This window comes from Condylostylus longicornis, unplaced genomic scaffold (genome assembly GCF_029603195.1).
Source record: "Condylostylus longicornis isolate FDR11 unplaced genomic scaffold, ASM2960319v2 ptg000100l, whole genome shotgun sequence".
NCBI classification, from domain to species: domain Eukaryota; kingdom Metazoa; phylum Arthropoda; class Insecta; order Diptera; family Dolichopodidae; genus Condylostylus; species Condylostylus longicornis.
This window is the reverse complement of record NW_026578068.1, coordinates 2803650-2817811: the sequence shown is the minus strand read 5'-3', so window position 1 is coordinate 2817811 and position 14162 is coordinate 2803650. Positions and strand designations below refer to the sequence as shown.

Here is a 14162-nt window from a genome sequence, read left to right as displayed (position 1 = left end):
TGCAGTTTTGAAAATATCAGGTTCCAGAATTTTAGATTTGTAGAAGTTTTGTAAGCAGACAAACGGGCGGAAAGAGTTAAACTAATATTAAGCACTTTTTTTTCCAATTTTTTTTTTGGAAATTTTCTTAAAAAAAAAAAAAATCTAAAACTTCATCAGTATTTTAAGAAAAAATTAATAATTATACACAATGACTATACGGCTTATACAAGTTGGAACATTGTACGTATAACAATTCTACATATACATTCACCTATATTTTTCAGTTATATGATTTTAATTTTTGTTCGTCTTTTTCTTTTTACGTGGGCACCAATTTTTATTAATTTAAAAATAATTTAAATTGGATTTATTTAAAATAAAAGGTGAAGTTGTATGAAGGTTTTATGTTAAGTTGGACTATATTGGGAAAAAAAACCTTAACGAACCGTAAAGAAATCAGAGTAAAGAATATTTGGATGAACATTTAATTAGGTAGGTACGTAAATTTACAAAATTCTTAACACATAGAGCAAAGAATGAACTAAAAATTTATTCTTTTTATATTTTTAATTAGCTACTGCACACTTTAATTTCTAAAATCAATCACAATCTTTAACAGCAAACTTTTAACACTTTTCCATGTACAAACTAAAATTTGATATAATTATAGCGGGAAGTTTTTGTATAACAGTTAGCCTAATTATTTGCACGTCTTATAATATATAGGACCATACATAAATTATTGATAATAATTTGAAAAAAAAAAAATTTTCATAAAAATTGTTTCGATATCCACTTGTGCAAATATGAGATTACATAATCTATATTATTGTGTAAGGTTAACCTAAACCTTAAATGATTTTATTTGAATTATATTTATAACCTATATCAATTCAACGCAAGTAAATTTACTCAATTTGTTGTTTAACTACAAAACAAAAACATAGATAGCGAATAATTTTTGCTTATCTCTATATGAAAATACTTATGCAATGTTGAAAAAAGTGGCCAGATTGTCTCTAAATACAACTTTGTGTATGATCGAACATATCAGTGAAAAAATTTCAAGTGAATAATAGTTGAAATCAAATAAAATTGTTATTTATCTTATATACCTTACCTTATCTTATATACCGCGAAATTTGCAAAATAAATTTTATTTTAAAGTTAAAAAAATATTTTTTTTTCAATTGTATTCCAACTTATCGAAAAACAAACTATTCAAATGCAGAAATATAAAAGAAAAATTTGTTATTTCCATGTTATGTTTCAAATTCTAGAAGATCATTGAGAATAGTACATATATGTGTGATTTTGACAACATTTTACACTTAAAGTCATCAACGTCAAATCGACGTTTACAAATGATGAGTCTTCAAATTGTTGAGCTTTTTGAGTAATTTCGAGAGCAAAATTTTATTTTACGATTTGACGTCTCCGAATGACTTTTAAGTTTGAGACTATTGTAACACAGAAAAAAAATTATTTACTTATGTACATTTAGAAATTCTACTGTACTGTTATAAATATTTTTAAATATGTATTTTATATATACCTATGTATACATTTAAAAATGTCGTTATATGTATGTTCACATATTTTATATAAGTACGAAGAATATGATATGTGGGCACATTATAGTTAACTATGTTTTTATATTCGGTGATTTGGAACAATAATTTTCTTTATGAGCGCACCTAAATAAATAATGACAATTGATATAGCAAGAACTTTATCTTTTATTATAAAAAAAAAACACAAAATAATAATAAAAACCAAAAAAAAAGAAAACTTATCTAACAGAACACGTTTTATTCGGCGCGACATTTTTCTAAAGTAATCACGCTTTCAAAAAATAGAAAAAAAAAAACAAAATAAACAATAAATACCAACCTATTTAAAATATTTTGAAAATCAAATAGGTTTTAATTATTTTTAATTAAAATTTAATAGAATTTTCCATACTTAACAACGTGACTAAATTTTTCTTATAAATATTTTTCAAGTAAATATAAACTTGTGTATATTAAGTATGTGTAATAATAAAGATATTTAAAATTTTTAACGAGTTCAATTTCGGAGTCCTCATCTTTCCAAAAAATTTATAATTTTACTATTTTATAATCCCGTATTCAAATATTAAATTTCAAGAAAAATTGATTGATTCATTTTCTTTAAGTAGTATACTTATGTGAAAAAATTTAAAATCGTCACGCGAAAAGGTTCAGTTCCCAAAAATTGATCAAACCGTCTCATCGTCAAAGTTAACTATTATATAAAATTTCATCAAAATCGACTCAGCCGAATTTGAGGTACTGATCTACACAGGCTAATAGGCAAATTGACAGACAGGCGGACAAACATCTCCATAAAAGTAATTAACCTTCACTTGTTTAGCATGGAGAAACATAGTTCCGCCAAAAACTCCACATGTGAAAATTGGTGCCATCGCAGAATTTCCCTTATTGTATTCAATGTGGAAAAAAACTATGGATACGTATATAAACTCTTTAACAAAGAATTTTTAAGATCCTGAGTTATTTTGCTGACGTTTCTTATAAAAGACGACCTGCATTTATATAAAATATAGATTTAAGATTATATTTGATAATATGGGTATAATTGTGCCCATATTAGATTCTCTCTTTTCTTCTTGCAACATTTCCTAATTATGAACTTGGACTGGCTGACTTACATCAGTAAGTATTCGATTTGTACCGTATTTACATACATACGAGCACGTAATGTATGCTATATAAGTAAGTTCCATAAATTACTTGTAAATTTAATTATGAACTTTGAAACTAAAATAATTTTCTAAAAGGTGTAACATTACTATTAAATTTTTTCCACAGATTTTTTTTGTAACTTTTTTCTTTTTAACTAAATTGATATCTAGATGAAATTTTATTGAATTTAATGTGGGCCGGTTTTTTTTTCTTTATAACTCTTTCTTTTTTTTTGTATTAATTAAAAAAACATTTTAATAATTTGATTTGAACTATTGGAAAAAAATGATTTCGGCTTTTTAACTTTTAAATTAAACACGAACATTTATAAGCATATGACATTAATCAATACATACATATATAAAAAATAGCCTCAGCACATACTTATACACATACAATATAAAATAATTCAATTGACACCACACAACTCTAAAACTATGTGATCTCAGAAGAGTTAAAAGTCAAATCAAAACACATGCATATATATTATGTGTATGTATTTCACCAGCAAGTATAAGTATATATAAACACAATTCTGGTAAATATAAATACACGTAAAATAATACAATCATACAATATTACATAAACACTATTAAACGTGTAAAAAACAAAAACTGGTCAGCAAACCGAGTTTAAATTAGCTCAGGGAATGAATACAAAAACCGCTTAAGTAACATACATATACTATTGTGAGAGTATGCATAAGTATGTAGGCATTTGGAATGTGTAATGCTAGCATACCTAGCGTAATAATAACTAATAATAATGTTATTTACATTCATAGGTAAGCTAGGTAAGTTAGGTAAGTAAAATCACATAGGCATGTATATGTTTGATTTAATTTACTTCCACACGTACGTATTTGTGAAAAAATACCAAAAAAAAAAATGATACTTTAAATTGACTTGACATTGAAACTTTAAATAATGAAATTTACATATAGCCATTATGACGAATAACTTCTGCGATATTATGAGCTAGAGTTTATTTGCCTTGATTTCATATTAAATTATAAAATATAAAATATACAATAACAAAATATTGAATTAAAAAAGATAAAATTAAGATTAACATTTAATAATCATAAAAGAGCCAGAACATAAATTTTAATTTAAATTTATTTAAATTGAAATAAGTTTTTAACAAACTTGCGGTAATTTGAATTGATTAATGAATGAAATATGCACAAGTATGTATGTACACGTACATGTATACTCTACAGTGTTGGAAATGGCGCAAAATTGAAATGCAAAATGAATAAAATTTTATTATTACTTATGATTTTTATTTATTTTAAATGAAATATTTTTATAGTTATGTACATGTGTGAACGACTAAACGTTGAACTCGGATGAATAAAATAAATTGTATGCATTAACAAGTGATTGAATGAGGATATTAATCGCATTGATGTGCTCACATTTACTTATCTATTCGAATTAGAAATCAAAATGAGTTCATCAGCAATTTATTATTTAATAACCATACTAGAAGTTTTTAAAAATTAAAAACATTATTCGGTAATTATTATTAATGATTTTAAAAGTGACATTTTGTAAATTTTCAATAACTCGAGAAACGGACTGTTAGACAGACATAATGAGGCTAAAAGGCATATTTTTTCCGAAACTCTTTCTGAAATGCTTCATGAAAATGCTCTCATTAAAATTTGACTCTATCACAAAAATTTTCTTGAAACATTTCTATTTTTACTTTGCTGACAAGACAAGAATTTTGTATGCCATACCGTTTTACGTGCACACGTACCGGTACGCAACGCTACCGCTTTGTACATAATTATGAAACAAATTTGCATTCTCTTTTCTTTTCTCCCATAAAGGCGCCAAAGGAATATTATTCCAAATATTAGATTGAAAAATATTCACATATTTTGAATATTCTTGACATCGCTATATTTCAATCTAATCTTAGAATTTTAATACTTAAGTCTAATATAATTGCGAATATAAAAATAAAAAATTATTTAGCTTAATTTATTTTTTGATTAATTTAGCATATAAACAAAATACCATATTATAAGTACACATTTATATATGCATATTTATTTTAATATTTATGTATGTATGTACTTAAAACTTTATATTCATTTAATAAAAATGTCATTGAATTTTTTTTTTTTTAATTTTTTGGATTGATAAGTTATTAATATATTATTCAAATTATTTAAGGTTAATAAAACAATTAAACATACCTCATTTAAAATTAATGTGGTATAATGACGTATATACATATATGATGTATATGTATAAGTATGTTTAAATAAATTTTTGATAAGTGTCAGAACTGTTAGTACAAGTATAACAACAATATACGCTGCAAATAATAATAAGGTTTTGATGCATGAAATAATAAGTTTTTAAATAAAATTTAGAAATTTATCCCTGCCCGAGTTAAATTGAGCAATTTACGTTTAAGTTGACATAATTATTCTAAAATTATCTAATCAATAACTGCAAGAGTATTGAATACATTAAAGTTCCAAATAGAAATAAGTTCGCAAAATGAAAACTTAAAAATTTTAGTAATTACATGGTTTATTTAAATGAATACATAAGTGTTATTTTAACTATTGTCATGTTAAGTAAAATACAAAGAATTGAAATATGAAGTATAATTATGCTTATTTCTGAATAAATAAATATACATAGAAAAGTACGTACTTATATATGTAAATATATTTGTTTAAAATTCACTTCCTGATTTAAAAAAAACCTTAAAAATTTTTTAGTTTTTCTAAACTCATTTTGTTGTCAACCATATGCTTATATAGGTGAAGGTATTTTTTTTTTTAATTTTCAATATTTTAAGACCTTTGAGTATATTTAATTGTATATTCAGTATACACGAATGCATGAATGCATATAGTGCTTTTCATAATTATTTATTCAACATTTTCAAATATATCGAAAACTTTTTATTATTACAATTAAGAATAACCAATTTTAAACATTATCAAAATTGTTATAAAGTATTGTTTTCCAATAATATTTTTTTCATATTCTAAAAGTAAGACCTACGAAAAATACTGTCAAATTACATGTATCTTAAAATTATTACTTGTAAATAATTGAATAATATTCTTAAAATATAGAAAAATAATGTGATTTTTCTATAAAATTTAAAGAACTCGTTCAAAACGCTTCCTAATGTCGATTTTACTTGCATATACATATGTAGGAGTTATGTTATACTTTGTACCACTGAAATATATTATGAATATTCCATCATAATTTGAGAAACAAAACAAACTATAATTTATTTTTTGAAATTCGGCCATATTCGATCTCATAGTTAGAAAATATTTGACTTGATTTGGGCATAGATTCATATATGAAGCTCAATTTTTTTTGTAATGTAATAAATTAGATCAGAGAGTGGAAAAAAAGAATTCAAAATTTTCAAATATTATTAACTCTAACAAAGAACAATAAACTCATACTATTTTTGCTTGAATCCTAAACCTGAACTGTAAATAAGTAATCTCGGTATTGTTTTAAGTGCATATATTGCAAAGTACTGCTTATATATGCATTTTAACTTATTTTAATATAAATGTATTTATACTGAAGTTTTTTCTATAATTCAAGTATTTAATTCACTTAATTCCGTGAACTACATACATATGAACATGCATATAAAATTTTTTCAAATATTCAAATAAAATGTGAAAATAAAATTTGTATTAAATTCATTGTTCTTTTTATTTTCTATATTATTGAACTTTATCACATTATTACAAGTATATATATACTTAATGCTATAATTATACATATATACAATTGTGACGGGGTCAATCAATGCAATATTTTCTATTTGAGAAAGACAATTTAAATAAATTCATAAAAAAAAATCAACTTTACTTAAGTGTATAAAAAAAAAACAAATGAAATAAATTTTTCAACCTAAATCTAAAAAAAAAAAGAGAAAAAAATTTATTCTATTTGTAACACGAGATTTAATGTCTACTATAGTTACTTATTTTATAGATTTAAAACTTATTTAAGCAATGAAAATGATGAGAGAACTATAATAAAATAGGCATGGGGCTACGTGATAGAAAAAATCTAGAACTTGTTTAGATGCAATCAAAAGTAGGACAATAAAAATTCTTTCAATTTTTTTGTTTTTTTTTTTTTATTTTACTTAAGTTTATATTTTTTATGTTTCGGTTTTTCTTCTTATACTTTGTAACTTATAATAGAACCACCATTTTTATTTTATTTTATTATGATAAATCAAAAGTAATGAATCAAATTTATATAATATAAACAATAAAAATAAAATAATAAAAAAAATAATAATAAAAATATATAGAGGAGATAGTGCATAAAAAGAAACTTAAGTCTGTGGTCGCGATGACTATAAAAAAAAAAAATACTATCAATGGTAAGAAAAAAAAATAATAAAGAAAAATTTTATGCTATCTTGCCCTCGGTTGATATTGTTTATGTGTTTTGTTTTTTTTTGAGATTTTTCGGGATTAATTTAAAAATAAAATCAAAATAAGTATATGAGTGTGTATATATTAGGTATTTTCTTTTATCCATCTACAATAATAAATACCATTAGAGCATCTAATACAGTCGAACATCGTACTTATAAGTAAAACAAAAACTGTAATTCAAAATTTCATGTAAATGTATATGGTGTATTTGTAGACGGCATTCTCGAAAAATTAAAAAAAAATCTTGAAATCCAGTTTACCGTAATATGATATTAATACTATAATATTAAATATGTCGCTGTCATACATATATTCTCAATCTCTTAGACCTCATTTAAAAAATCATTTATTGGGCTTCAGACTCTGTATTCTGTCTGCAAAATTTTGTACATAAATTAAAGATACCCTAGCCTTAATATTTAGTACCCATACTTGTAAATGCTGAATAGCTAGTTAATGACCGTTTTATCACTGAAACTTATTTATTTAAAAATTGAAAATTTTACATGACAACAAACCCTCAACTATAATTTTTAAATTGGGATCCAAGAAAAGAAAAAATTATTTTATGAATTTTACTAATACAACATCATAGTTGTGAAATTAATAAGCAATGTGCTTATTACAAAAGAAAAAATTATTTATTGTTTTACATATTAAATACAATTTTGATACTAATGATTTTATTCAAACAAAAACCGGAGGAAATTAGTGAAACATCAATTCCGGTCAGTTTATTTTAATTCTACTGTAAATAACAAAAAAAATATGATAAATTAAAATTTTGTAAGAATTTTACTTAAAAAAAAAAATTATTGCTCTGGAGGGCCGATAAATTTTAGATTACTTAATTTGGATCAAAGAACAGATATTTTATTATTTTTGAGTTCTTTTTTTTTTATTACATTGCATTGCAACGTTTTCTTTAATAGAAATGCATGTAAATAGTTTTATAGAAAAATAAAAAACAAAAAAAAAAAACTTTGATAAAACGAAAACCCATTATAATGTTACCAGAATAAAAAAAAATAATAAAATTACTTTTTATTTTTTATTATTATTTTTTTTTCTTTTCGGCATCTTTCAAAATATGAGAAGGGAAATTAAAGATATGTGTACATTTTATACCAAATTAGATTTGAAAATATTTTAATAGATCATTTTTTTTTTGGCTTTTTTGTTTTACTTTTAAATTAATTTATAATTTGAGTATAAAAGTTTGATGGTATATGTAAGATTGATGTAGAAACTAGGTTGAATATATTTTTGTTTGGAAAAAAAATATTTCAGTTCGTTTTTTTTTATAGACTATGGTCTTAAAAAATAATGAAGAAATGAAATTGGTAAGTATACTTCTCACCTACTATTGACCACTTACATACATAATATGTACTAATATACAATCCCACAAACTTTTATTTGTATATTGTAATCAAGAAAAATTTGTATATATTTTAAATTTCTACTACATTGTTTCGCCTCTCATTATAGTCTCAATAAAATAATTGTGTAATTATAATACCTACATAATATTGTTTCTGAAGGCCGTTCTGAAGTATGAAAATCGAACCAAAATCGTTGCATGCCAAGTTGGCCATTAGCTTATCTACATAGTATTACAATTCAAAATTATACTACTTAATTCTTACTTTTATTAATATTATCACCCTAAAAGTATGCAATAGAAATAGGAAATGTGAAAAGAATAAACTATATAAATAATTGAGTATTTACCTACATAAATCAATAAAATATCATTTTTTTTCTGTACAATCTTATTATGTTTACGATTTCTTAAACACGACTTAGTTTGATTCGAGTTTATTAGTATACAATTCATTATTATGAAGTATTAAATTTGATCTTGTATATATGCAATGCATGTATTTGAGTGAGTGTACGCAATATAGCTACAAATTAAATTATTTTTCCGAAGTTAAAATGTACTAGCATGTTATATTATTTTCCGTTTTACAGTTCCTATTTAAGTATATTTATTTTCGATCATTTTTAATTTTTCGACATTATTGCCTATTGTTTATTTCAGTTCAATTTCTTAACAATATAATTTTAATCAGATATTTATTAAGTAATTAAATTTTAAAAAATTTATTTTTCAAATTGATAAACAATATTAACAATTAAATTTCTTCAATTCAAATTAAATGTTAGTTAATTAATGAATATTTTCAAAATAAAACTTGATTTGAATAAATAATTTAATTAAAAAAGAAATATGAAATTACACGCACGTATTTCACTAGAGTTTGTAGATATAAAGTATGTACACCTATATCTAACATATTGTGTAAGTATTAATGAGGAAATATTATCTTGCAAAAAGTGTCTACCTTCATAAAATATACATATATGTGAAAATTTTCAAATAAGTATGTTTATATTATTTCCTATATAATATATTGTACTTAAATAATATTTAATAATAAAATATCTATAATTAAATTGTCATTAATAATTTCTTTTTAATAGCAACAAATAGGTATAAAAAAAACGGGAAGAAGTATAAAAAACAAAAATAAGTATGAACTGTAAACAAAACATGCGCAATGCAGTGTTGCCAATTAAATATCATAAAATATGAGAATTATTATTATTTTTCATGTAATGCAGAAACATATTATGTACATTATGTATATACAATTATAGTATATTTGCAAATTATTAGTAATCTAGTTTTTATATACACATATAGTTAGTATGTTAGTATGTAATGACCAATTGTAGACAAAATTTTAATTTAAATAAAACAATTCAAATGTATTTCATTTGCATTAGCGAAGTGTGAAAATTACGAAATGGAATTGTTCCAAAACTAATAAAAAATTTTCTTATAATCGAATTTTGTACGCATATGTATCTAATAAGGCTTAAAAGCAATGACGAACAGAATTACTGATCGTCGCTTTTTTCATTACTGAACAAAGTAGATAGCAAGTTAAGGCATTTATTCCCTATTTCAAATACGCTTGAACTTATAAATTATACAAGTTCACATTTATGTAAGTATATATTAATAAAAACAAAATTCATATTAAGCAATATACAAACATATATCATTATGATTTCATTATTTTCAGCTTTTCCAAAATTTTTATACAAGTTTTAATTTTCAATAATTTTTTTTTACCAATAACTTATTTAAACTTTCAGAAATATATAATTACATTATTTACTACAAAAAATATACTGATATATTTTTTTTTTCTTGTTAGCAAATTCAAAGTAAATATATAACTATATAACATGTATATATGTATATTCTTTGTGTATGTGTTTGATAAACACACTTTGAAATATTCTAGATTATGACGTCATCATATTTTTTTCTCTATAGAATTCTTTCTCATTTTGTAATTATATTTCCAGTTGTTTCTTCTATATAATCAAGTATTAGAACATAATATGGTGAATATAATGTGATAATATGGTGAATAAAAATTTGTTGTTTTTCTATATATAGTATAATAGAATAGAATAATAAGATATTACTTATAGTATGCAATAATTTTATCGCTATGTTTTGTATTTATATAAAACATATACTTACAAATTTAAACAATTTAAGTATATACAATTTATTTTATTAAATGGGTTTTACATGTAATGTATATTTGCAACGTATATTTGATTACTAATTGTACATATGTACATATACTTCAGAGATCTTATATATACTTATACTTCAGAGAGCCTCCGCAATTAGCAAAATTAGTTTTAGTAAATTTAGTTACACTTTTGATAATTTGAAATTAGCAAAAGTAGCCTTAAATTTATTATTTATTTAAAATTTTTAAAAAAAATTCTCTTTAAGTTAAAATCAAACTTAAAATTAAATAAAAAGCACAAAAGAGCTGGCGAACGCTTAAATTTAGCAATGTAATTTTAAATAAGCTAAGTTGAAATTTAATTTCCACTTATGCATACGTATGTAAATAAAATATAAGTAAGTATTTTTATTTACTATTCATGTTCAAATTTCTTAGACCCACTTCTTTTTTATTTAGTTATTGCTATTAAAATTTTCCAAGTATTTTATTTTTGCGAACACTGTATTTTATTTGGTTTCGAAAAATGAAATAAGTTCACTTTTAAAACTAAATTTTTCAAAAGTCTACTTTAAGAATAATATATACCCTTACTGTACTGGGTCTTTTTATTTTCTGAGATAAATTAAGCAACAATAGTAAATCAAATTCAAATAATTTGGAAAATTTTTTCGCAGAAACATACAGAAATTAAGCAAATTAATAAAGATTCCGGGGATACTGAAATCTTCACAAGTACTTACTTAATTTATAAATATGTATGTATGTATGTGTGTATATGGTTATATAGCACTAAGTACACATTTAACTTTATAACTAACTTTATAATAATTTACATGAAAATATTGCCATTAAATTAGATGACGTATATACTTTAATTAATTGAAAAAAAAACATTCCATTAATTAATGTGTCAGACATAGTGGAGACTTTATGTTATACATATATGTATATGTTTATTAAATTAGAAATTATTATAATTATAATTTAATTTTAGAATTATTATAAATTATTTTTTTTTTCTTTATCTTTATTAACATATGAATATGTACATATTTAATTATGTCTACCCCATTTATATTACATACATACATATGTATACTTATTACCTAAATAAATTTTTGCGTAAACTGAATAAAACTTTGTATTATATACAATGTTAATATTATATATATTGCTTTACATACAAATTAGTGCCTATAGACTTACATTAAACAATAAAATGCGTACTAAAAAAAAACTTGAATAAAATGAAAATGAATGGAAAATTCAACCCTCATCTCTTTATTTTCTGACCACTAATACATACATATTTATGTATATATAAAAGCATATCTATTAAATTTGATTAAAAGCAAAACACATATTTGTACATACATTTTCAGAGTTATTATAGGTAAATAAAATATATACATACATATTTATTGTAAAATACGAATTTGTAACTTTGTATGTAAGTATATACAATTCTATAAATTCTATATGTATGCACGTAACTACTTAAATAGTATAAAACTAAATAACTACAAGTATTTTGCGTTATTTACCATAGTATACACAATTACAAACATAAAAGAAAATAAATGAAAATTTCAAATTTAAAAGAGAAAAAAATCCTGTGAAATAAAAAAAAAATCAGGTCAAATTAAAAAAAAAACAACAACAACACAATAATAATAATATGTAAGTGAAGAGGAAAGAGTAAGTAAAATAAGTTAGAAAAGGAAAAACTCGAATAAAAATAATAACAATAATAAAAAAAATTCCAATTGAGAAAAACTAGGTTACAAATATCTTATATTTTCATCCCAGGGATATAATTTTTATATATGTACATTCATACAAATTTACATACTTATACTTATTAGTATGTAAGTATCTATACTAAATAATATTTTTAATAAATACAAACTATGTACATATACGAGTACATAGTGTGTATCAGATTCATATGATCGTCATGAATAGCTTATTTTCTATGTAAGTATGTTATAAATGAATACCTCTCTAAACGGTTTCTGTCTATCATAAATAGTTACTTCACTTGATATTTATTTGACAATAGAAAAAGTAATCACCAATTACTTCTAAGTATTTAAGACACTTATTAAACTTATTAAGGTACTGTTGTTATTGTTAACTCAAGCGAGCCTTTTTATATCACTTAATATTTAGATATTAGACTTAAAATTATTGTTGCCGTAAGTTACAATGCCTATCTTACACACTCTTTAATACTAGATAATTAAGTATTATAATAGTACTTAATAATAATTCCAAAAAATGGGGCTACAAAGTACGAGGTATATGTATTCATAACAATGGCTAGCTAGACAGTTATATCGTATTATTATTACACTGTATTACAGATAAGTATTAATTAATATATTTTTTCTTATACTTAATTTATTGAAATTCTAAAATAAAGTTTTAAATCCTTTATAAAATTACGATTTACTATCATCAACGATTCTCTATAAAATCAATGAAAAGTACTTGCAAATTTTAAAGATTATTTTTAAATTAAAAATATTTCGTATTAAAATATCATAAAAAATTTATGACGTATGTATGTACATAAATATAAACACTTATATGCATGTATAAGTTTTATGATAATTTCAATGTTGACAAAATAAAAAGGAAATTAATAAAGTCTTCGGCAAAAGACAATTCTAATTTACTTTTTCATTCGTTATGTACGATGAAAGAACAATATTCTGTTTTAAAGAATGGAAATAAATTATAAATACCTAAAAGACTACTAGCTACGTACCATACAATGTATAATTTGAGATGCATTTTATATACAAACAAACAGTATTATTTAAATTTTATTCAGGAAGGGGTGAGAGGAAAAAAAAGAGATAAAAAATAGGATACTATACTAACCTTTAGGCGTAATTAAAATTTTTTGTTTTCTTTTTCGTTTTCGCAATTTTCTTCTTCAATTTCGTTGAATATTGTTTTTTTTTATTATTATCCTTTTCAGCTGAGTTTACTTCTTTAATTCTTTAAAAATACATACAAACTTCTTGTTTTTGCTATCTACGGTAATAGTAAGTTTTTGTATGTGTGTAAAAGTATATATGTATGTATGTAAATAAATGAATGTAAATTTTTGTTTGTTTATTCAGGAATTTTTTCTTTTTCTATTTTTTGTTTAACATTAACGAAAATTATTTTGTCATTTTAAAAGGCATAAATATATGGCAAAAAAAAACAAAAAACTAATATTAATAGAGTAAAATTATATTATCGAAATAAAAAATTGAAATACGCAGGGCACTCTACTTTGTGTTGAACAAAATTGAGAACACAACACTTTTATAAGTAGGTAGAATTTGTCATTTTTGTGTTTATTTAATAAAAAAAAAAATATTTCACACTCTATTTTCTCTCTCTTTTTTCTACAAGATT

At 22.6% G+C, this 14162-nt stretch overlaps 1 long non-coding RNA gene across 1 annotated transcript in view; it reads right to left on the bottom strand.

Moving 5' to 3' along the window:
* LOC129614078 (uncharacterized) overlaps positions 1-14162 on the bottom strand; it is a 33578-nt gene that overhangs the window by 18663 nt on the left and 753 nt on the right. Inside the window, exon 2 of the long non-coding RNA XR_008697355.1 lies at positions 13635-13894. This is a non-coding gene — a long non-coding RNA (uncharacterized LOC129614078). The remainder of the gene's footprint in view (positions 1-13634; positions 13895-14162) is intronic.